Source organism: Schistocerca americana, chromosome 1 (assembly GCF_021461395.2).
Source record: "Schistocerca americana isolate TAMUIC-IGC-003095 chromosome 1, iqSchAmer2.1, whole genome shotgun sequence".
NCBI classification, from domain to species: Eukaryota; Metazoa; Arthropoda; class Insecta; order Orthoptera; family Acrididae; genus Schistocerca; species Schistocerca americana.
This window is the reverse complement of record NC_060119.1, coordinates 717,430,253-717,456,530: the sequence shown is the minus strand read 5'-3', so window position 1 is coordinate 717,456,530 and position 26,278 is coordinate 717,430,253.

The following is a 26,278-nucleotide window of genomic DNA, read 5'->3' as shown; positions in this document are numbered from 1 at the left end:
TTAACTCTCTATTTTACACATTGATGTAGTTCGGTAAATTCATCTTGTCGACACGATCGGGCTGTTGGTGCTATGTTCTGCTGCAACACTGGGAAGCTATTAACTCTATTTCTCCAAATATAAATACACTCTAAGAAAAAAAATAGTACGACGCACCACAAAAGAATTATCCCATTGTGCTATGGAAATCGTTACATGTGGTGTACATGTACAGGCAAACAAATGATAACCGTTTCAGAAAAAAAGTGATGATTTATTAAAGAGAAAGAGCTTCACAACTGTACGAGTCAATAACGGACTCGTAAACCTCTGTCCCCTGTACAAGCAGTTATTCGGCTTAGAACTGTTTGATAGAGTTGTTGGATGACCTCCTAAGGAACATCGTGCCAATATTTTATAAGAGGACCTCTTTAGTTACCATCCACGGCACCCTTACAGCATAGCGGTAAGTCGACGATATTCTACGCCCCATTTTGTTGTCATCTTGGGCTTCCATTTCAGCAAGATAACGCCCGTCCACAAATGGCGAAAGTTTTTACTACTTCTCTTCCTACTTACCAAAACCTGCCTTCGCCAGTAAGTTTGCCAGATCTCTCCACAACTGAGAACGTTTGCGGTATTATGGGCAAGAGACTACAACCAGGTCGGGATTTTGATGATGTAACTCGCCGGTTGGACATGGTTTGGCACGATATCCCTCAGGAGGACATCCAACAACTCTATCAGTCAGTTCCAAAGTAAATAACTGCTGCATAATGGTCAGAGGTGGACTACCGAGTTATTGACTTGCTAAATTTGTGAATTTCTGTCTCTTGAAGAAATCATCCAATTTTTCCGTTTCTTTCACTGTGTTTCGTTTTTTGGTCTTAGAGTGCATTAAAACAGATTTATTTTTTCCTGTTGAGAGTGTATTGTGTATTGAACCAGAGACCTAGAAATGATTGGGAGGCTTCATTCCGCCACAGCCCTCAGTGGTTCACAACTCCGTAACAGATCACAGCAACCCACCCACCCCACCGCCGCCCCACTCCGAACCAAGGGTTATTGTGCAGTTCGGCCCCAGTGGAACCCCCTGGGAACGTCTCATATCAGACGAGTGTAACCCCAAATGTTTGCGTGGTAGCGTAATTGTGATGTACGCGTATGTGGAGACAGTGTTTGACCAGAAATCGCCGACATAATGTAACTGGGGCGGAATAAGGGGAGCCAGCCAGCATTCGCCGAGGCAGATGGAAAACCGCCTTAAAAACCATCCACAGGCTGGCCGGCGCACCGGACCACGACACCAATCCGCTGGGCGGCTTTGTGTCAGGGACCGGCACGCCTTCCCGATCGGGTTCAAAAGGTTAAAATGGCTCTTGAGGACTATGGGACTTAACATCTGAGATCATCAGTCCCCTAGACTTAGAACTACTTGAACCTAACCAACCTAAGGACATCACACACATCCATGCCCGAGGCAGGATTCGAACCTGCGACCGTAGCAGGCGCGCGGTTCCGGATTGAAGTGCGCAGAACCGCTCGGTCACAGCGGCCGGCTCCCGCTAGGAAAGCAGAGCGTTAGACCGCGCGTCTAGCCGGTCGGGCTTCTTTTGAGGGTAATCACGTATATTTTCAAAAAAATTTCTCATTTATTCTTCAGTCAGTTGAAATTTTTTTTATACATAACGCGTTTTGATCTCTATGCATCATTTTAATAGCTATGTAGTTGCATCAGCAACCCGTCTATGTCAAAACCTCACGTCTGAGCATTGCCAAATTAATTTCTTCTTCCAGCACCTCCTCCATGTGTTAGCTCTCTCATAGTCTTATAAGACTTGTGAGACTGAATGAAAAGCTGCTTCAATGAATAAGCAGTGACTTTGACGTGCAAGCTTTTTACGTGCTGTGAAATCGAAATTTTTGTGCCGTGCATAGCGATGCAGAACGTTTGTGTCTTTCACGATTTGCAGAAAACCTGGGTAGTATAGAGCGATCAGGTTCCATAGCTGAATCGATCTCCTCCAGAATTCGAATAGAGTGTGTTAATGCTAGCTTAGTGCCCGTTGGTTCGCTTGCATAGACTGTATGGCCTGCAGATACGCAGATATTTTTTTTATTTTTATTTAATAGAAATTTTATGTTGTTTACAAATTGCAACACCTTCTAAGCTTTTCACGCTAATTGGGGCAATATAATCATGGTCTTTTACCGAATGTACTTCTGACCAAATAGAGATTCTGGTAGCTGGATTCCGTTCAGTCTTTTTGGGGGTTGAGTTTCCAGAAACACTGAAACACGTATATTTTAATTTCGGTCTCAGAACCAAATACAAGTTTCCGCAGTTCTAGCTTCAAAATTCAATTAATAGCTATGTACTTTCAAAAAGCCTTTCACCCTCCTAGTTCATCCCCTTAGGGTTGAAATTTCAAAAAATCCCTTCGCAAAGGGCGCCTACAGTGTAAGATCCACACCTTCTCGAAATTTAAAGCTTCTGTCCATACGGTTTGGACTGGGCAATGATGAGTCAGTCAGTCAATCAGTCCATCGACTTTTATGAATAAGGATTTTGTCATATTTTTCGGTCAAAAGGCGTCAGATTAATGATGAAATTCCCACAATGTGGTACACCGAACGCCTGTAAGCTGCGACCGCTGTAGCTAGCCAGCTAGCTAGCTGCTCCTCCGTTAGGCGTTTTTCCGCCGACTCCTGCCCGGTATTGCCGCTCCAACTCTGCCTGCCCCACGGACTCGTTACACGGCCAGATGCACCGCCGACTTCCAGCGGCCGGGGAGTTTGCCGGCGCTTTGAGCCGCGCTGCAGCGGCCACAACTCACGCTGTTAAAATTTTAAAACTGTGTGCCGAGTTCTGCTGGCGCTCCTTTGAACTCGGATTGCGGATAAGGCATTAGATTATCAGGCAACGCAGCCAGCTCTAATACCCACAGCCATGGTCTGCAATGGCGGGAACGCCGCTGTCGCTTCCGCTTCCCTCCCCGTGACGTACGTATTGCTTTTGTTCTACTCGGTACATTTGACAGACGATCACGGTACATGGGCAGTATTAGAATGACGTGCTGCTGTGGTCTCCAAAGTATAATACTATTCGATATTGTGTGTCCAGAGTATGGAACTTACCTACAGAGTAAAACTGAGCGTCAGCTAAAGAAGATGAGGGGCATGTGATTAAAACGGGTGCCTAGGACAAGGACTCGTGTAATTTTTTTCTGTGCGTCTTTCCTAAAAATTAATCGAGCACTTACGTACAGAATCGACTAACAGACCCGAATTTTTTGTATTAGATACCTGCGGGCAAAAATAAGTAGCCATAAGGGCGTCATTGCATAGCGGCTAAAGTGTTAAGAGAATGATAAGACATGTAGGAAAACTATTTTTATGTTGAAGCTTCACAGGAAATAGAATGAAGACTGTCTGGGTAGTCAAAACCAAGCCATCACCTTTGCGGACAAAGATATTGATTACCGATTCGAGTAATTAAATTCAGAAGTATTATACAGCACTGTAGCAAGTATTTTTCAGAGTCCATTGATGGGAATTGTAGCTGTGGTATCCACATTTGTTAGTCGGATTTATAAATAAACACGATCCTACCACCTAGTCATTACTTCTGGCATTGCAGTGAAAGGTTTCCTCAAGTGTTACGTGTCCAACGTTTGTTGCACGTGACTTCCGACAGCAGTGATATACTTAACAATGCGTGATACGGTGCTGTATTAATACCTTTTGTTTCGCTAACATTCCTTATTTTCGGTATTAAAGAAGACTAATACGAGGGAAATTCTGAAAGTAAGGTCCGATCGGTCGCGAAATGGAAACCACAGTGAAATTCAAAAATATTTTATTTTCAACAGTTTGCTACATCTTACAGCTACTTCTCTACATAGTCGCCGCTTCTACTTTCCAATAACCTCGTCATAAAAGGCAGCCGCCTGTGCTTTCTGCGACGTCTTTACGCTGGTCTGCTGTTCGTTGTCTGTGACAAAATATTGTCATCATAGCCAGCGGTTCATGCGAGAAGGGAGCCAAGTCTGGGCTGGGCGTGAAGAAACGCTTCCCATCGAAAATGCTGCAATGGCGTCCTGGTTGCCCCTGCAGTGTGCGGCTTAGAATTGTCATGAGGAAGGAAATACACGACATGTACGTTATGTGGGGTTGCATGAAATCAGGCGAAATCTCTCCTCAGGCAGCCACACTTGGCTGGTGAGACAGTTGTTGTAGGCATCTTTACGTGCTCACTGGCTGCTCAGAACTGAAAAGAGCGACGTGACGTGATCGACGGGCATACTAGAAATGCTGTACAAATCTTCATCGGATTTTTACTGTCAGTTCCATTTCGCGACCTGTCAGACCTTACTCTCCGAATACCTTTGTATTACATATATGCCGTTATCACTTCATATCTAATGGGTCATTGCTTATTGTATGTCAGAGCACTGAACTGCCTTACTAAGACACAGAATTACGAAGAGTATATAGTTAAAATGTGGTTTCCCATGTGTGTGTTGTAATGATGTCTGAGCAATTTCGCTCTTTTTTCATACGAAGAAAATAGTACACTACAGAAACTGGTAGCAATAATAAAAGAACAACCTTGTGGCACGGATTTTTAAAAAATGTTACGTGTCTGTTGGGTCGCCAGATACACTGGGGAGGCAGTGAGCTTCCCATATAAGCCCAGATGAATGTCCCGTATCGTAGTAATGCCATCACCAGCTTGTGTCTGTGGCACGGTGCATGTTTGGGGCAGCTTTTCATGTGGATGGCGCCGTATTCGGACATGAGTATCGACTGGTGTAACACGGAAAGTGATTCACCCAACCTGGTGATACATTTCAATTTATCCATGACCCAGTCTCGATGATCCCGTACACTCAGCGAACGTAATTGGCCATGTCGTTTGGTCAACTCGCGGACAAGTTGCGGTCGTCCGCTGCGGAGCCCTATGTTCATCAATCCTGCTCTAACAGAATAGACAAGGTTCCATTTGTGTGATGAGGCGTGGACGTCGAATACGTTATCGCTTACGCGTGGTTTCGCTGTTCTTCCAGCACTTCCCATAAAATGCTGTAGCAACAGGAGCACGCGAACAGCCGACCAGCTTCGCCGTTTCTGAGATGTACATCCCCAGGCACTGGACCTTTCACAGAGTCGCTTATGTCAGCAGATTTCCCCATATCTGACCCATATTGTCACTAGAAGATTACCCACTCGTCTACGTTCCGTTTTCTTTATAGCATCACTTACTCATAACGGCATTACGACAGGCGATGGGCAGTGGTTATAGTGTTCCAGCTCATCAGGGTATACAGAGAATAAGAATGAAGGTTGGTGAAAATTTCTTCTCGAACCATGTCTTACATAACGGTGTAACTTGGGAGCGTATTGTCGGTATATGAAAACGCGGTCGCCCAGTCTTGTATGGCAGAAGCAGCCGGTGTTTCATTGGTAACTAAAAATGCTGATAAAAAAAATGTAAAGAGGAGGCTGAAGGAGGTCTTTGTATGCGACAAAAAGAGGTAAGCCTACTGCAAATACTAGGTTTCAAACACAAGCCAAGATAGACGCCAGAAATAGAATCCATTAATGGCAGTTACTGATGCGCAGAAACCTCGATGTGCCTCTGAATGCTGTCACCATCAGTCAGCGCCATCATGCTGTTGGCTTCCATCTTCGCAAGCCCGCGAGGAAATTAGCCATTACATTTTGTCCCTGGGAAGCATGCGCAGCGTTGTGTTCATAGTAGATTCCAGCTGGCAAAAATTTGTGAGACGAGGTACAATGGAAATGATGGCCGGGAGGCCCTATTCGGTGAAGTTCGGCCGCCAAGTGCAAGTCTTATTTCGGTCGACGCCACATTGGGCGACTTGCACGCCGGTGATGAGGATGAAATGATGAGGACAACACAACACCCAGTCCACGAGCGGAGAGTCGAACCCGGCCCACTGTGTGGGAGGCAAGCACGTTACCACTCAGCTAAGCAGGTGGACGTGAGACGAGGTACCGAGTGAGGTAGCACAGTGGTTAGCACACTGAACCCGCGTTCCGGAGGACGACAGTTCAAACTCGCGTCTGGAGATCCTGATTTTGGTTTCCCGTGATTTCCCTTAATCGCTTAAGGAATACCGGGCTGGTCCCTTTGAAACGGGGCGACAGATTTCCTTCCCCATGCCTCCACGATCCGATCTTGTGCTCTGTCTCTGATGACCACGTTGTCAAAGTCTAATCTTCCTTGGTTTTTTGAGGTTTACTGGTACTTTTAGGGCGAAAATCTTTTCGGTCGACAATGGTGACAGACTGTCTTTGTGTAGACCAGAAACATTGTTTTTCCGTGTATCTTGTATGATCCTTCTTTCTTATTGTTCGAGACCGCATGTGACTTTCCTGATTGGATCTCGGTCCTGTAAATTTGGCGGTCCTTAAAATCTTTCTATCCTTTGTTCAAGTTGGGTCTAGTAACCTTATTTTTCAAGAACGTTTCCGTCTTATGGGTTAGCATGTGTGAGTCCAGTGTACGTACATGGAGTATGAGTTGGATCCTTCGGATACGCATTGCAACTGTGATATTATGGACGTTCCTGTTTTCGGTGATATCTTTTATTCTTGGTCCTAATATTTTTGTCGTAAGTATACATTCATTTACTTATGATTACGGTATTAATATTTTGTTCTGGATAGTGTCTTCGAAGCGTGCAGTCCTTCTGATTTGATCACTCTTGTACGATGACAGATTTTATGGCTCTAGAAAAAACATTTTTTTTTGTTACAAGCATTTTTGTTAATCGACATGCGTTCCTGTTTTCTGAGCTCTGAATTGTATGGCTTTATTTTCGACACGGTTCCCACTGACCCGTTCACCGAGGTATTTAAAATACATAACACTGAATACTTCTTCACTGCCAATTTTGAGTGCGAACGGAGCTGTTTCACTTTCAATAAGTAATTCTTTTAGATAAATTTGGTTGTCCAGTTTTCCCTGCTATAAGTTTTTGTGCTCCGTGATGTCTTTGGCAGTTAGTGGTATGTCATCTCCAAAGACTAGACAATATAATTCTTCATCTCGAAGCTTAGTCACTAGTCGGTGTGTCGGTGCACCCGGCCTTCTCCATTCTACGAAGATTGTAACTTTAATAGTGGCAACTATTTATTTACAGCTCGTACAAAATAGATACGTGTTTCAAAGTTTTACTGACCTTCAAAGTAGTCACCAGCACTGTGTATAGCCTGTTGCCAGCGACGTGGAAGTCGTAGGTTACTCTTAACAGTGCCAGTTGTGTTGACAGTTCTAGCGGTCTATTGCTTCACGAATTTGTAGCAGTTCTGAAGCGAATGCCGTGAAGTGTTTTCTTCAGTTTAACGCGTTCCTTTTAGCACTCATGTGGATAACCTCACAATTTTCGTTATTTAAGGTCAACTGCCACTTCTCGCAACATTCCGATATTTCTTCTAAAACGTTTTGCAGTTTGTTTTGATCTTCTGATGACTTTATTAGTCGATAAATGACAGCGTCATCTGCAAACAACCGAAGACAGCTGCTCAGATTGTCTCCCAAATCGTTTATATAGATAAGAAACAGCAAAGGACCTATACCACTACCTTGGGGAACACCAGAAATCACTTCCGTTTTACTCGATGACTTTCCGTCAATTATAACGAACTGTGACCTCTCTGACAGTAAATCACAGATCCAGTCACATAACTGAGACGATATTCCATAAGCACGCAATGTCACTACGAGCCGCATGTGTGGTACAGTGTCAAAAGCGTTCCTGAAATCCAGAAATACGGAATGGATCTGAAATCCCTTGTCAATAACACTCAGCACTTCATGTGAATAAAGAGCTAGTTGTGTTTCACAGGAACAATGTTTTCTAAAGCTATGTTGACTGTGTGTCAATAGACCATTTTCTTCGAGGTAATACGTTGTAATAGCACAATAAAATGTATTATCACCTCGACAAAATAAAGTTACGTATTTACTTTTAGTTTGTTGGCAGATATATGTCCACAGCGCTGATACACAGACATGTCCCAACGCCGCAGTACCGTGGTTTAGCCCGTTGTTAGTAACGAGTACCGTGCGGTAATTAGTTTTCTGCATCTGAAGGGGATCAACGCTGCAACAGTGTGTTGAGTTTGTGGAAGAGTGCGGCAACTGTGCACCGCCAAATGCGGGGCCGCTTTAAGATCCAAGTGACACAAGCGGTCGCTTGGGGCACCGAGCTGAGAGCCGCGCCAGAGGCGTCCAGGAGCAAAATTTGTGAACAGGATCTGTCACAGGTAGTAGCGAAAACTGACGCGGGTAAATGTGTACTATTATAAAAGCTTAGAACCGTCCAGAAAGCATCGGTCCGCAAACGAGCCATTTGCGAGATAATTGCGAGTGTGTGGTTATTAGCAGCGACTGACATCACTATCAAATATTAGTCTAGTTAGTATAAATTTATTGCAGATTTAAATGTCTCGACTGAGTCCTCGTTTAATCCGCAGCTCTACCACAGCACATTATACTGGGTGATTATAATTACACTTAAACTTTCAAAACGCTGCAGAAATAACACCACTGTTCAGAATGACGTAAAACTGCAACGGAATATTATCGGAGAAGGGGGAAAACGTATGGCAGAAGAAAAAAAATAGTGCGAAAATCGATCAATAGATGGCGTTGTATGTTTCAGAATACTTATATGAAAACACCTGTTATGCGCACGACTCATTGAGGTTGGTATAAACACGCCGGGTACACGGCTTTTCCTCCTTTCGCGTCTGCGACGTTCTCCATGACTGTCTCAATGCAGGATCGCGCCCTGCTTGCAAAGCTGAATTACAGAAATGATGACTGTGCACACGTCGCTCTGCAGAAATGGCTCTGAGCACTATGGGACATAACTTCTAAGGTCATCAGTCCCCTAGAACTTAGAACTACTTAAACCTAACTAACCTAAGGACATCACACACATCCATGCCTGAGGCAGGATTCGAACCTGTGACCGTAGCGGTCGCGCGGTTCCAGACTGTAGCCTGGTAGAATTATGCACACAGCATAATGTAACTACCTCTGACACTTGGCTTAAGAATCACGAAAGAATTCTGTGTGCGTGGAAGAGGCCTGGAGGCACCAGGCCGTTTCACATTGATTATATAATAGTGAAGTAGAGATTTCGGAACCAGATTCTAAATTGCAAGATATTTCCAGCAGCAGATGTGGATTCTGACCGCAATGTATTGGTTATGAACTGTAGATTACAACTGAAGAAATTGCAAAAACATAGGAAATTAAGGAGATGCGACCTGGATAAGTTCAAAGAACATGAGGTTGTTTGAAGTTTCAGACGGAGCGTTACGCAGTGATTGGCTAGAAAGGGAGGAAGGAATGCAGTATAAGAAGTATGGGTACCTGTGAGAGATGAAATATTGAAGGGAGTGGAGGATCAAATATGTAGAAAGACAAGACCTAGTAGAAGTCCTTCGGCATCACAGAAGTTAATGAATTTAAATGATGAAAGTACTAAATATAAAGATGCAGTAAATGAAACAGGCGAAAGGGAATACAAACATCTAGAAAATGAGGTTGACAGGAAATACAAAATAGATAAGCGAGAACGGCTATAGAGAAAATGTAAAGATTTAGAAGTATATTTCCCTAGGTTGAAAATACATAGGTTCCGCCTACAGAAAAATTGAAGAGACCTTTGGAGAAAACTGAAGCAGTTGTAAGAATATCAAGAGCTCAGATGAAAATCCAGTCCTAAGCAAAGAAGTGAAAGCTGAAACGTCGAAGGAGTATATAGAGGGTCTACATAAGGGAGACGAATTTGGAGGCAATATTATAGAAAGGGAAGAGGACATAGGTGAAGATGAGGTGCGAGATATCGTATTGCGGGAAGAATTTGACGCAACACAGAAAGACCGAAATCGAAACAAGGCCCCTGGAGCAGATGACATTCCATCAGAACTACTAATAGCCTCGGGAGAACGACCCATGACAAAACTGTTCCATCTGGTGTGTAAGATGTAGTAAACAGACGAACCACCCTATCATTTCAAGAAGGATGTAAAAACTCCAATCCCAAAGAAGGCAGGTACTGACAGCTTTGCATATTAACGAACTGTCAGTTGAATGAGGCTTGGTTACAAAATACTAATAAGAATTCTTCACATAAGAATGGAAATACTGGTAGAAGCCGACCTCGGGGAAGATCAGTTTAAATTCTGGAGAAATATAAAAACACGCAAGGCAATACTGGCCCTACAACTTCTCCTAGAAGATTGGTTAAGGAAAAGCAAACCTTTCTTTTATAGGATTTTCAGACTTAGAAAATAATTTGACACTGTTGACTACAACACTCCCTTTGAAAATCTGAAAGTAGTAGGCGTAAAATGCGGGGAATGAAAGGTTATTAGAAATCAGACAGCAGTTATAAGAGTCGAGCGACAGGAAAGGGAAGCAGTAGTTGAGAAGGGAGTGAGACAGGGTTTGCAGCCTATTGTCTATGTTATTAAACCTGTACATTATGCAAGCAATAAAGGAAAACGAAAAATAATTTGGAGTAGAAATTAAAATTTGGGGAGAAGAAAAAAATTTTTTGAGGTTTGCCGATGTAATTCTGTAATTCTGTCACAGGCAGTAAAAGGCTTGGAAGAGCAGCTGAACGGAATCGACAGCGTCTTGAAAGGAGGATGAACATCAGCAAGAGCAAAACAAAGATCATGAAATGCAACTGAATTAGATCAAGTAATTATGAGAGAATTGCACTGACGGAAAAAATAGCAACACCCAAAAATAATTAAATAGAATAATGAAATTTCGGGAATACATATGTGTAGGAAACATAGTGAAGCGATTAATATTGCAAGATCACAGGTTAACGTAAGCGCATGACAAGCCACCGCAAATGTGAAATACTGGCATATTAATAACCGGTGTAACCGCCAGAATGTTGAATGGGAGCATGCAGACGTGCATGCATTGTGGTGTGCCGGTGCTGGTTGTCAGATAGTGTGGTGGAGATCCATGTCAGTTGCATTTGGTCGGTCAATATAGGGACGGTTAATGCTGTTTTCGGATGACGCTGGAGATGTGGTCCGATGATGTTCCATCTGCGTTTGATAGGAAACAGACCTGGCGATCGAGCAGGCCAAGGCAGCATATCGACACTCTGTAGAGTATGCTGGGTTACAACAGCGGTGTATAGGAGAGCGTCATCCTGTTGAAAAACACTGCTGGAAATCTGGTTCAAAATGGCTGTGAGCACTATGGGACTTAACATCTGAGGTCATCAGCCCTCTAGAACTTAGAACTACTTAAACCCAACTAACCTAAAGACGTCACACACATCCATTCCCGAGGCAGGATTCGAATTTGCGACTGGAAATCTGGTAACGGATGGCAGAACAATAGGTCGAATCAACAAACTGGCGTACAAATTTGCTGTCAGAGTGCGTAGGATAACTGCGTAAGTACTCCTGCTGTCACATGAAGAAGCACCCAAGACCATAACTCTACGTGTAGGTCCAGTGTGTCTAGCACACAGACAGGTTGGCTGCAGGCAAACATGCCACCTTCTAACCAACACTCGGCCATCACTTTCGTCAGAAAAACCAACAGACCTCCGTCCTGCCCTCCAATGAGCTCTCGCTTAACACCACTGAAGTCGCAAATGGCGATGGTTTGGGGCCACTGGAACGCACGCCACAGGCCGTCTAGCTCGGAGCCGTCCTTGATTTGTAACAGTTTGTTGTGTCACTGTGGCGCCAACTGCTGCTCAAATTGCCTACCTCCACAAACGTCCCAACAATCTGTCGGATCCCTGATACGCCTGATACGCAGAATCACTGATGTATTTCGTTCCAAAAGCAGACAATCAAGCTATTAAGCAAGTGGTCATCAGTGAAATATGCGGACTGGCGATGGCAACAAAAGCGTTTCTGAAAAAGAGAAATTTTTTAACATCGCATATAGATTTAAGTGCTGAGAAGTCTTTTCTGAAAGTATTCTTACCGTGTATAGCCAAGTACGGAAGTGAAATGCGGACAATGAACAGCTTGGACAAGAAGAGAATAGGGGCTTTTGAAATGCGGTGTTACAGAAGAATGCTGAATATTACATGGGTACGTCGTGTATTGAGAAGGTACTGAATAAAACTGGGAGACAAGAAATTTATGGCACAACTTGACTAACGGAAGTGATCAGTTGACAGAACACGTTCTTTGAAACCGAGGGATCACAAATTTAGTACTACAGTGGAGTGTGTGTGTGGGAGACGGATGGGGGTAAATATCGTAGAGGGAGACCAAGAGATGAATATAGTAACCAAATTGAGAAGGATGTAGATTGCAGTAGCTATTCGGAGGTGGAGAGGCTTGGATAGGATAGAGTAGCATGGTGAGCTGCATTAAACCAGTCTTCGAACCACAAAACAACAACAACCGTAATGTGAAAAGATTCAATTAACAGATAGATTTTATGAATTTTTAAAATGTTTTGATGAATTTTTGCTTAAATGTGGCTGCAGGTCGACCGCTTTTAAACGATTATACTTAAAATACAACAGTATTTACGTTAGTTAAAGAACTAATTATTCAACAATTTTACTCTAAATAATCTACAAGCCTGTAAATAAAGCTTCTTCAATAGAACCGGTGAAAGCGTCCATAAAATCTTTTTGGTTCACTTTCAAATTTACCTCTGCTGTTGCTCAGGCATACCATGAGGTGCCAAAAGTCACGGGATAGCTCTTAATGGCGTGTCGTACCTCATTTTTCCAGGCATACTGCATCAACTCGAGGGGGCATGGACTCAACAAGTCGCTGGAAGTACCCTGTAGGAATATTGAGCCATTATGCCTCCATAGTCGTTCATAAAAGGGAAAATGTTGCCGATGTAGTATTTTGTGCACGAACTGAACTCTAAATTATGTCACGTAAATGTTCTATGGGATTCACGTCGGTTAGACCGTCAGCGAGAGACTCCGCGAGTTCCTGCTACTAATAAGGTGAGTACACCGTTCGCTCGTTACATATTTTTACGAGCTTCAAACAGCAGCGACTGCAGTAATGAATAAGAACTGTGATTGTTGTGTACAGATGTGAGCTGAGTTGGCGACACGTCGCTCACAGCTCCAGGCTGTGTTGGCTTCCGTCACACAGCTTGAAGCTGCTGCCAAGGGGCATCATTGTGGGGGATCGAACGCGGGGATGCGAGGGACGTCTAGCACGTCCCACGTGTCCTCCGATCGGTCCACTGCTGTGACCTCCCCGGGTACTGCCTGCACTGAGGTTGACCCCTCATCCGTGGTCGAGTGGGAGATCATTCCAAAGACTGGCAGGCAGAAAAATTTCCCGAGGGGCCGATCGTAGGGCCTCCCCGGTTCGTTTGACGAACAGGTGTCGGGCGTTATCTGTGGCTGACAGTCTCTGAGCCGGATGCAGTCATCCACCCTGTTCCAGAGGTAGCTTCTCGGCCTGCAAGGTCTGGGCATTCACAGAGGGTGGGTTTGCTGGTAGTTGGGAGCTCCAACGATAGGCGCGTAATGGGGCCCCTTAGGAACATGGCTGCCAAGGAGGGGAAGGAAGCCAGTGTGCATTCCGCGTGCATTCCGGGGGGAGTCATTCCAGATGTGGAAAGGGTGCTTCCGGATGCCATGAAGAGTACAGGGTGCAGCCAACTGCAGGTGGTGGCTCATGTCGGTACCAGTGACGTGTGATCGGAGCAGATTCTGTCTGGTTTCGGGCGGCTAGCGAAATGGTAAAGGATGCCAGTCTTGCTTCCGAGATTAAGGCGGAGCTCACCATCTGCAGCATCGTCGATAGAACCGACTGTGGTCCTTTGGTGCAGAGCCGAGTGGTGGGGTCTGAATCAGAGGCTCTGGCGGTTCTGTGACCATGTAGGCTGCAGATTCCTTGACTTACGCCATCGGGTGGTGGCTTTCCGGGTTCCGCTTAATAGGTCAGGAGTCCACTACACACAGGAGGCGGCTACACGGGTAGCGGGGGCTGTGTGGAAGGGACTGGGCGTTTTTTTAGGTAACAGGGTCTCAGAGAACCACAGAAGGGGCGTCCCTCTAAAAGTGGGCAGGTAAAACACAGTAAGGTAGTTGTAGAAGCGATTGGTATTGTAGCTGTAAATTGTCGTAGCTATATTGGAAAAGAACCAGAGCTCCAAGCCCTAATAGAAAGCACTGAAGCTCAAATAGTTGTAGGTGCACAGAGCTGGCTAAAGCCGGAACTAAATTCAGCCGAAATTTTTTCAAACGATCTAACAGTATTCAGAAAGGATAGATTAAATATAGTTGGTGGTGGAGTATTTATTGCTGTCAGAGGTAGTTTGCCTTGTAACGAAATGGAAGTAGATAGTTCGTGGAAAATAGCATGGGTAGAGGTTGCCTGACAATTAGACTAAACTATTAGTTGTATCGTTTTACCGAACCGCCGACTCAGAAGACATAGTTGCTGCACAGTTCAAAGAAAACTTGAGTCTCATTTCAAATAAGTACCCTGTTGATACAATTATAGTCGGTGGTGACTTCAGTCTACCCTCGATATGCTGGAGAAATTATACTTTTAAATCCGGCGGCAGGCATAAAACGTCGTCCGAAATTGTACTGAATCCTTTCTCAGAAAATTATTTTGAACAATTGATTCATGAGCCCACTTGAAGCGTAAATGATTGCGAAAGCATACTCGACCTTTTAGCAACAAATAATCCTGGACAATAGTGAGTATTGTGACGAATACAGGGATTATCGACCACAAGGCAGTTGCTGCTAGGCTGAATACCGTACAGCTACAACCATCAAAAAGAAACGCAAAGTATATCTATTTAAAAAAGATGATAAAAATGCTCTTAACGCCTTTTTAAGAAACAGTCTTCACTCCTTCCGATCTGATCATGTAAGTGTAGAAAAGTTGTGGAATGTTTTCAAAGAGATAGTATCACCGGTAATTGAGAGATATATACCACATAAATTAATAAGTGATTGTACTGATCCCCCATGGTTCAGAAAACAGCTAAGATCGTTGTTGCAGAAGCAACGGAAAAAGCATGCCAAATTTAAAAGAAAGCAAAATCCACAAGATTGGCAAAGTTTTACAAAAAAATGGTTCAAATGGCTCTGAGCACTATGGGACTTAACATCTATGGTCATCAGTCCCCTAGAACTTAGAACTACTTAAACCTAACTAACCTAAGGACAGCACACAACACCCAGCCATCACGAGGCAGAGAAAATCCCTGACCCCGCCGGGAATCGAACCCGGGAACCCGGGCGTTGGAAGCGAGAACGCTACCGCACGACCACGAGATGCGGGCAAAAGTTTTACAGAAGTTCGAAATATAGCGCGTACTTCAATGCGAGATGCTTTTAATAATTTCCACAACGAAATTCTGTCTCGAAATCTGGCAGAAACCCAAAGAGATTTTGGTTATACATAAAGCACACCAGTGGCAAGACGCAATCAATACCTTCACTGCGCGATAACAATGGTGAAGTCACTGATGACAGTGCCACTAAAGCAAAGTTATTAAACACGGTTTTCCGGAACTCCTTCACCAAAGAAGATGAAGTAAATATTCCTGAATTCCAATCAAAAACAACTGCCAAGATGAGAAACATAGAAGTAGATATCCTTGGTGTAAGGAAGCAGCTTAAATCACTTAATAAAGGCAAGGCCTCCGGTCCAGATTGTATACCAGTCAGGTCCTCTCAGAGTATGCTGATAATATAGCTCCAAATTTAGCAGTTATATACAACCACTCGCTCATAGATAGATCCATACCTAAAGACTGGAAAATTGATCAAGTCACACCAATACCCAAAAAGGGAAGTAGGAATAATCCGCTGAATTACAGGCCTATATCACTAATGTCGATTTGCAGTAGGGTTTTGGAGCGCATACTGTATTCGAACATTATGAAGTACCTCGAAGAAAACGATTTATTGACACATAGTCAGCACGAATTCAGAAAATAATATCGTTCTTGCGAAACACAACTAGCTTTTTATACATATGAAGAAATAACTGCTATCGACAGGGGATGTCAAATTGATTCCATATCTTTAGATTTCCAGAAGGCTTTCGACACCGTTCCTCACAAGTGTCTTCTAACCAAACTCCGTGCCTACGGAGTATCGCCTCAGTTGTGCGACTGGATTCGTGATTTCTTGTCAGAAAGGTCACAGTTCGTAGTAACAGACGGAAAGTCATCGAGTAAAATAGAAAGTAATATCCGGCGTTCCCCAAGGAAGTGTTATAGGCCCTCTATTGTTCCTGATCTATATTAACGACATAGGAGACAATCTGAGTAGCCGTCTTAGATTGTTTGCACATGATGCTGTCATTTACCGTCTTGTAAAGTCATCAGATGATCAAAACGACTTGCAAAATGATTTAGATAAGATTTGGTGCGAAAAGTGGCTGTTGACCCTGAATAAAGAAAAGTATGAAGTTATTAACATGAGTACTAAAAGAAATCAGGTAAATTTCGATTACGTGATAAGTCAAACAAATCTGAAGGCTGTAAATTCAGCTAAATACTTAGGGATTACAATTGCGTAAATTGCAACGATCCCATAGATAATATTGTGGGTAGAGCAAACCAAAGGCTGCGATTCATTGGCAGAACACTTAGAATGTGCAACAGGTCTTCTAAAGAGACTGCTTCCAACACGCTTGTTCGCCCTATCTAGAGTATTGCTGTGCGGTGTGGGATCCGCATCAGGTGGGACTGACAGATGACGTCGAAAAAGTACAAAGAAAAGCAGCTCGTTTTGTATTATCGCGCAGTAGGGGAGATAGTGTCACAGACATGATACGTGAATTGGAGTGGCAATCATTAAAACAAAGGCGTTTTTCGTTGCGACGTTATCTTCTCAAGAAATTTCAATCACCAGTTTTCTCCTCGGATTGCGAAAACATTCTGTTGGCACCCACCTACAGAGGGAGAAAAAATCATCACGATAAAATAAGAGAAATTAAGGCGCGCACAGAAAAATTTAAATGCTCGTTTTTCCCGCGTGCCGTTCTAGAGTGGAACGGTGGAGAGACAGCTTGTAGATGGTTCATTGAACCCTCTTCCAGGCATTTTATTGTAAATAGCAGAGTAAACACGTAGATGTAGATGTAGACGTCGGGTGATTTACGTTGCCAACTCATACGCTCGAATTGTCCAGAATGTTCTTCAAACCAGTCTCTTTGACACGGTGCATTGTCATACAAAAAAATTCACCGTTGTTTGGGAACAATAAGTCCATGAAGACTACAAATGATCTCCAAGTAGCCGCACATAACAAGACCCAATCCATTCTATGTGAACACAGCCCACACCATTATGGAGACACCACTCGCTTTCGCAATGCCTTGTTAACAACTTGGGTCCATAGCTTCGTGGGGGCAGCGCCACACTCGATACCTATCATCAGCTCATCTGACCAGGCCACGGTTTCCCAATCGTCTACTGTCCAACAATTATGGTCACAAACCCAGAAGAGACTCTGAAGCCGCGCGGAGTAGCCCGCGGTCAAGGCGTATTGTCACGGTCGGTGCGGCTCCCCCCGTCGGAGGTTCAAGTCCTCCGTCGGGCATGGGTGTGTGCGTTGTCCATAGAATAAGTTAGTTTAAGTTAGATTAAGTAGTGTGTAGGCTTTGGGACCGACAACCTCAGCATTTTGGTCCCATAAGACCTTACTACAAATTACCAAATTAGACTCTGAAGACGTTGTCGTGATGTTGGCAAAGGCACGCGCTCAGGTCGTCTGTTTCCATAGCCCGTTAACGCTAGATTTCGCCGTACTGTTCTAACGGATACGCTCGTCGTACGTTTCAGATTGATTTGTGCGACTATTTCACGCAGTTTTGCTTGTTTCTCATCAGTGACAACTCTACGCAAACGCCCCTGCTCTCGGTTGTTAAGTGGAAGCCGTCGGCCACTGCGTTGTCCGTGGTGACAGGTAATGCCTGAACTTTGGTATTCTCGGATTACTGACTTCCCTAACGATTTTCGGGATGGAATGTTCCTTGCGTCTGGCTCCAACTACAATTCCACGTTCAAAGTCTGTTAATTCCCGTCGTGCGGCTATAATCACATCGGAACCTTTTGGCGTAAATCACCTGGGTACTAAAGACAGCACCATCAATGCACCGCCCTCTTACACCTTGTGTACGCGATAATGCCGCCATCGGTATATGTGCATATCGGTATCACATGACTTTCGTCAGCTCCGTGTATAGTGTCACTCAATAAGTGACGAACATTTTTGGTAGAGGAGAAGTGGACTGGTGCAGTGAAAGGAAATTATTTTCATAAAAAGTGGGCCGGAACATGAGAGCGCGTCGAAGAGAAATATAGCAGTCGGGAGAGTGACATACAGGGAATGTGTGAAATGTGATGCTGCAGAAAGATATCAAAATGTAAAAACATTGCGAGGAGCTCCTAACGAGGGAGGTGGGAAAAGAGAGTCCATGGCAACCCTTACCTCAAGAAAGGACAGTGCAGTACGACGTGTAGCCAGCCGCGGTGGTCGAGCGGTTCTAGGCGCTTCAGTCCGGAGCCACGCAGCTGCTACGGTTGCAGGTTAGAATCCTGCCTCTGGCATGGATGTGTGTGATGTCCTTAGGTTATGTAGGTTTAAGTAGTTCTAAGTGTAGGGGACTGATGACCTCAGATGTTAAGTCCCATAGTGCTTAGAGCCATTTGAACCATTTTGAAGTACGACGTGTCATAAGGAACTGTCCACATGGTACTGTCACGACAGGAAAGAGGAAGAAACAGTATGTAGCGACAGATTTAGGATAAGTAAGACATATTATTGGAGAAGTATGATTCAATAGGAAAACATAGGTGAAAAGATAAGGAGAAAATGATACGAAGAGATGGAGGAAGGTTTGTAAACGGTCGGAAGACCATTGACTTTGAAAGAAGACTTGAAGCCCTCGATGGGTGTTTTCCCAGTGTTATTGGGGTAGGTAGTTCCCTGCTCCGGAGTGACTTGTTTAGCAGTATTCTTCAATTATTACAGCAGAAGAAATTCTGTGATACCTCATAGCTTGTCTATCGTGATCGTTGTTATAGTTTCCTTACACGCAGTGCGATTCTTTAGCGGACACAGGAGCGAGGAACAGACGCTGTTCATGAATAGAGAATTCAGATATTAATTTACTGTATATATAACATCAAATAGTGTAGCGACAGTTGCTAACAGTAGCTTTGAATGTCGAAACATACACAGATGCCGCAGATTTACGAAGCAGTCAGTCTTAAATACAATAATTATTCAGTAGATCACGAGCTCTGGTCACTATGAAAATCTGTAAATGTCATTCGACTGGCAAACACACAAAATGGGCCCAGTGCTGCCGGCCTGATAGCGACTGACAACACACCCCTCTCCTCTAAACTTGGGAGGTACGGGGGAGACCTGTGCCGTGGATAGTGATGAGGCCGGTTGCTCGACTGGGGGCAAAGCAGACCAACCCGCGTCCCGATATTGCGCCTTGCGAGCGCCAGTGAAACTGCCCCGTAAAACCGGGCTCAGGACGCACCGACAGCACAATTAGGAGCACGGAGGGTGATGCAGAGGTTGCCGTCGACTGTCCGACGGGGACGGTGTCGATGTCCAGGGGAGAGGCGACTTGTGACGTTGGCGGCAGCGGCGTCGCAGGTGGCCAGGCGGGGACTTCTATCGGTGAGACGGCCGCGGGTGGAGACACCCGCTCGGTAAATGTGTAGGAGGCTGCGTTGAGGCGGATGGGTGTGGCTGCGTCACGGCGGCCGGTCGTCGTGCAGAGAAGAAACCTGAAACAGTTTGATCTACGGTAGGGTCACTGAATTCAAGGAGCTGCAGCTCATCTTTGTGGCGCTGATGCGTTGTGCGATGCAGCGGATAGTACACTGCGCCCTGCCAGCTGATGTGAGAGCAACGCCGGTTTCTCATAAATGTGGCTTCTTACACACTCGATACTGAACTCTTAACGTTCAGGCGAAGCTTCTTGGGGAAGTCTGAAGCTGGAGCGGAGCGGTAAGGAAGAAGCAAATGTAGCAAGGTCCGATGAAATGTCCCACGCAAACGTTCTGTCGGCGAAATGCCAGGAGCAGGCAAAGTACTATATAAACTCAGAAACATCAATAAGGTATCTTCACGTGTACGTGAAGCTCGAAGTTTTGACATTTGCGTCTCGAACGTTCGAAAGAAACGTGCGGCCTCGCCATTAGACTGTAGCGAGAATGGTCTTGACATCTTGTATTCCACAGACGTTGCAAAATTGCGCAAAATCCTTGAAAGGAAAAGGAGGTCCATTGTCAGAAATAATTGTTTGCGGCAAGCTTTCGAGAGGAAATACGGAAGCTAGGGCCTTGATAGTGCTGGCAGCGTTGGTCGAATGCGTTGGGGTTGGCATCGACGATAAGCAACCAACGCTTTTGACAAAAGAGGCCTGCAAAGTAATTGCATTGCCAAGGAGTATCGGTATGTGGCCAGGACATAAATTCCTGGCGTGGAGGTGAATGATTATCCGCGTAAGCGCGACATTGTGCTGTCACAAAAATGGTTCAAATGGCTCTGAGCACTATAGGACTTAACTTCTGATGTCATCAGTCCCCTAGACTTAGAACTACTGAAACCTAACTAACCTAAGGACAGCACACACATCCATGCCCGAGGCAGGATTCGAACCTGCGACCGTAGCGGTCGCGCGGTTCCAGACTGTAGCGCCTAGAACGGCTCCGCCATTCCGGCCGGCGTGCCGTCACACTTGTGTCTGATTATTAGGCGTGTGAAGCAGAGAATCACATAATTCAGAAGAGATAAACTGTTGCAGTGCTCAAAGTATCTTCGCACTAAGCGACCAGGAATACATTTCTCAGAGTGCGGCCAGCATTTGCGAACGTAGCTTTTTAGCATTCCTAGTGACTGGTCACGCTCCGTGGGTTGTGCGATCTGCCGTGAATCAATAGGAAAAGAATCCACTGCTTGCGAATCAGAAGAGTCAATATGTAAACAAGAAGCTTCCGGTGCGTCGAATACTGCTTTTGTGCCTACAGGTAAACGAGACAATGCGTCGGCGTTTGCATGTTGCGGCGTCGGGCTATACAGAGTTTCATACTGATAATTTGAGAATAATAGCGACCAGCGTTGTAGCTCATGTGCCATGTGGTCGGGAACTAGTTTCAGTGGATGAATCAGTGCAGTCAAAAGCTTATGATCCAGGACCAGGAAAAATTTTCTGTCGTACAGGTAATAATGAAATTTGGTGACACCACATGTTAACGTCAGGGCTTCCTTCTCCAGCCGACTACAATTATTCCGAGCATTATTCAAAGTTTTGGAAGTAAAGGCGATGGTACGTTCTGTTTTGCCAATTTTGTTCGATAAAACCTCCCCGATGCCATGGAACGAGGAACCGATTGCAGGCACATGTGATTTGAGCGGATAGTACTGCAGAAGGCAAGGTTACTGAAGCAACGCATTTTTCAGTATTTGGAAAACTTGGTCACAGTCTGTTGTTCAATAAAACGGAGCATTTTTACGCCTGTGGCGGTTGAGAGGCGCGGCAATTTGCGCCGCATTGGGAATGAACTTGATGAAGAAAGTCAGTTTTCCAAGAACAGCTTGCAGTTCACGTAAATTCTTACGAGATGGCAATTGTTAAGTTGCTGTAAACGTTTCGTCGGAGGATGAGCGTGTATGGCGTCGATGTTATGTCCTAAGTATTCACTCGTTGTGTGGAAAGAAGAACATCTCTATAAGTTACATTCGAAGCTCTCCTTATTTAAAACTTGAAATTTTTAAGGTTTTGTTCCGGAGTTTGTCCAGAGATGATTATGTTGTCAACATAATTAAAACAAGAAGGCATCTTGGACGTTACTTGTTCGAGAATTTTTGAAACAAAGCATGTGCGAAGCACTTCAATAAGGTAGGCATTGATACTGAAACAAGCTGAAATGAGTATTCTCAACAAAAATGTTCCTTGTCTCTTCGTTTAATGGTAATTGAAGGTAGTCCTCTGCAAGATCAATTTTTGAGGAGAACTGTCCTCTCGCTAGGTGATCCAAAATTTTCTCTTTATGCGGGAGGGGGTAGGAATCAATAATTTCCTGTGAATTTACTGTGCGTTTGAAATCCGCGCAATGACGAATCTTCCCATATGGCTTATGAATGACGGCTAATGGCGAAGCCCACTGACATGCTCAAAAAGGTTTTAAAGCACCAACGAATTCCAGTCTCTGAATTTCTGTAGGCACGTCGTCGCGTAATGCATGCAGCACAGGGCGAGCGTGGCAAAATTTGGGTTGAGCATTAGTTTTCAGCGTAATGTGAGTGAGAATCTTTTCCTCTTCCTAGAGTACCGTCGAACAAATGTTGATACGTGTCATGGGGTAGCTGGATAGTGGCATGTGAAGCATTTGTGTCAAGGGCATGCACATTGTTCTATATCTCTCATCCGAAGGAATCAGACGCATCCATGCCGAAAATATTTGGGCTTGTACGTGGGTGGACTACAGTGAAAGGGTGTTTTTGTATTTTGCAGGTAAGCGGCACGTTCCAAGCACTGAAACGCTGTCACAGTTATGGGCGATGAGATGCTACTTACCCTGCCTGCCAGAGCACTTATGTCTATAGAAAATAACAGCGGTTATATCACACTTCCCTGGAGATACCCTTGTCTCTGATGAACAATCGCCTTCGACGACAACATGCTGGGTTGTATTACCTACGAAATATTCGAGCTACTCACGTATTCGGGAACCTATTCGTATGCTCGTGCCTTCGTTAACAGTCTGTAGTGAGACACTGTGTCAACTGCTTTTCGCAAAGTCACCTGCGCCTTTTCCAGTCGTTTGGGACTTCGCGCTGGGCGAGAGATTCGCGATAAATACAAGGTAAGTAAGGGGTAGTGCTGTGGAATACTCTTTATACAACCGAAATGGGATTCCATACAAACCTAGCGGCTTATCCGCGGCGCAGTTTCACGTTATGTTTTCTTGTGTCCATTCATATGAGTCAAGATTTATTCCATAATTATAACAGTCTGTCTACTTACTAAATGTTTAGACTCTTAATTCAATGGTAAAATTATTTGTTTATATCTAAAGGTAATAAATTAAATTGTTATAGCGAATGCTAGTTTCCCCTTGCAGTTATATGAGCCATTCATGAATATGTACGTGATTTGTGTAGCACCTCTACTTTCATGCTTAACGGGCCCGCCTAGTAGCTTTTCTTCCTTTGCTTGCAGCTTAGGGGTGTGCTAAGCAGCTCAACCGATAGCTCACAATATTGATATATAAACGACAATTTCATCACGATTTAATAAAGATACTTCGATTAAGGCGAATGTAGTACTATGATTACCATTATTATTATTGTTGTTGCTTTCCATAGCAATACTAAGGTTTGCTAAAAGGTCGGAAAAAATAAAATGACGTGAGTGAAAGGCAGTATGTGTAGAGCTAGTCTATCGCCTAAGGAATTTTGCTGCCGCTGTCACCAGGTGGATGCCACTTTCGTTGGTATTCTACAAGAACGGAAAACTTTGAACCTCGAAAACGCTCGAAAAGTACGTGATACTAGAGCAGTATCCGTTACAGCTGAGTATGTACTACATACAAGAGAAATATACTAATATCAAGCACAGCTCTTACTTTGAGGAGGAAATTACTGAGGATGTAGGTTTGGAGCACAGCGTTGTATGGTAGTGAAACATGGACTATGGGAAAACCGGAACACAAGAGAATCGAAGAATTTGAGATTCGATGCTACAGAAGAATGTTGAAAATTAGATGGACCGATAAGGTAAGGAATGAAGAGGTTCTCCGCAGAATCTGTGAGGAAAGAAACATATCGAAACCACTAAGAAGAAGAAGGGACAAGGTTGTAGGATATCTGTTAAGATGGCAGGGAATAACTTCCGTAGTACTAGAGGGAGCTGTAGAGGTTAAAAACTGTACAGGAAGAGAGAGATTGGAATACACCCAGCAAATAGTAATTGAGGGCGTAGGTTGCAATTGCTACTCTGAGATGAAAAGGTTGGCACAGGAAAGGAATTTGTGCTGGCCGCATCAAACCAGTCAGAAGATTAAAATGAAATTTTCACTCTACAGCGGAGTGTGCGCTGATATGAAACTTCCTGGCAGATTAAAACTGTGTGCCAGACCGAGGCTCGAACTCGGGACCTTTGCCTTTCGCGGACAAGTGCTCTACCAACTGAGCTACCCAAGCACGACTCACGCCCCATCCTCACAGCTTTAGTTCCGCCAGTACCTCGTCTCCTACCTTCCAGACTTCACAGAAGTTCTCCTGCGAACCTTATCCCTTCTTCCAGGAGTGCTAGTTCTGCAAGGTTTGCAGGAGAGTTTCTGTGAAGTTTGGAAGGTAGGGGACGAGGCACTGGCGGAACTAAATCTGTGAGAACGGGGCGTGAGTCGTGCTTGGGTAGCTCAGTTGGTAGAGCACTTGCCCGCGAAAGGCAAAGGTCCGGAGTTCTAGTCTCGGTCCGGCACACAATTTTAATCCGCCAGGAAGTTTCAGTCAGAAGATTGATTGCTAATATTCGTTAATCCGTCGGGTGTTTGGTACCCTCGTCGGTTGGGCTGAAACTTGACAGATGAGCTATGACTTGCCAAAGACAACGAATGTGATGTAAGGAAAATAACTATAACCATCGTTATGGAACTGGATTCCTACTACTGGTTTACATCCGCATTTTCATAACATCGTGAGCGACAGTAGATGGGTGGTAGTAGCAGTTTCAATGTTTTGCTATTATGGTACAGTCCCTTGTAGGTGCTTTTTAAACTGACTCACAAGAAAGAGGACCTGGCCAGATAGCCTTGCGTGTTAAAGCGCCGCTTCTGGCTCGGGGAATTGTGCCGGTCCCGGATCGAATCCTTAGGGCGAATTAACGACGCTACATACAGACAACTGGGGTACAGACATCCGGACAAAAGCACAAGAAAAAGTAGAAGAAGAAAACGCTAAATAACGAAAAGTGTGAGGTGATCCACATGAGTTCCAAAAGAAATCCGTTAGAATCCGATTACTCGATAAATAGTACAAATCTCAAGGCTGTCAATTCAACTAAGTACCTGGGTGTTAAAATTACGAACAACTTCAGTTGGAAAGACCACATAGATAATACTGTGGGGAAGGCGAGCCAAAGGTTGCGTTTCATTGGCAGGACACTTAGAAGATGCAACAAGTCCACTAGAGAGACGGCTTACACTACACTCGTTCGACCTCTGTTAGAATATTGCTGCGCGGTGTGGGATCCTTACCAGGTGGGATTGACGGAGGACATCGAAAGGGTGCAAAAAAGGGCTCGTTTTGTATTATCACGTAGTAGGGAAGAGAGTGTGGCAGATATGATACGCGAGTTGGGATGGAAGTCATTAAAGCAAAGACGTTTTTCGTCGCGGCGAGATCTATTTACGAAATTTCAGTCACCAACTTTCTCTTCCGAATGCGAAAATATTTTGTTGAGCCCAACCTACATAGGTAGGAATGACCATCAAAATAAAATAAGAGAAATTAGAGCTGTAACAGAAAGATTTAGGTGTTCGTTTTTCCCGCGCGCTGTTCGGGAGTGGAATGATAGGGAGATAGTATGATTGTGGTTCGATGAACCCTCTGCCAAGCACTTAAATGTGAATTGCAGAGTAATCACGTAGCTGTAGATGTAGAAGTAAGCTATCCTGCATTTCAAAATAACTACAACGCAGCATACAGTGTGGACGATACGGTGCCCTGCAAACGCCGGCGCGCGCTCGGAGTCAGAGCGAGAGGGGCAGCAGCGGCAACCCGGCGGACAGCGGGGTCCGGCGGCTGCGGTCGCGCTGACCGCACTCCGTGCCGGGCGGGCAGCGAGCAGCAAGGGGCGCGCCGGCCCGACACTAATGAGACGAGAGCCGGCCGGCTGTCAGTTGTTTCGCGATCGGCGGCGCCGCCGCCACGTCACGTCGCGCGATGCTCATTAGCCGGGCAGAGTCGCGGCGAGGCGCGGCGAGGGCGCAACTCTCCGGGCGCGCGCGGCCCCTGTTGTAAAGTTGCGACGTGCCTGCTCACCGCTCACCGCTCACCGCCCAGCGCCCGCTGCGTGTCTGCGGCGGCGGCTGCGGCTGCGGTCGAGCTGACGGCAGGCCTGCCGGCGCTGGCGCTGCAGCCCGACGGAAAAAACTCACCCCTCCGTGTCAGCGCGCAATAGAAACTCGGCAGCTGGAACTAGGCAGGGAAATTAAAGCCGGTTGTTATCTGCATTTCGCACGCTGTTAAGCCTCGTAATACACTGC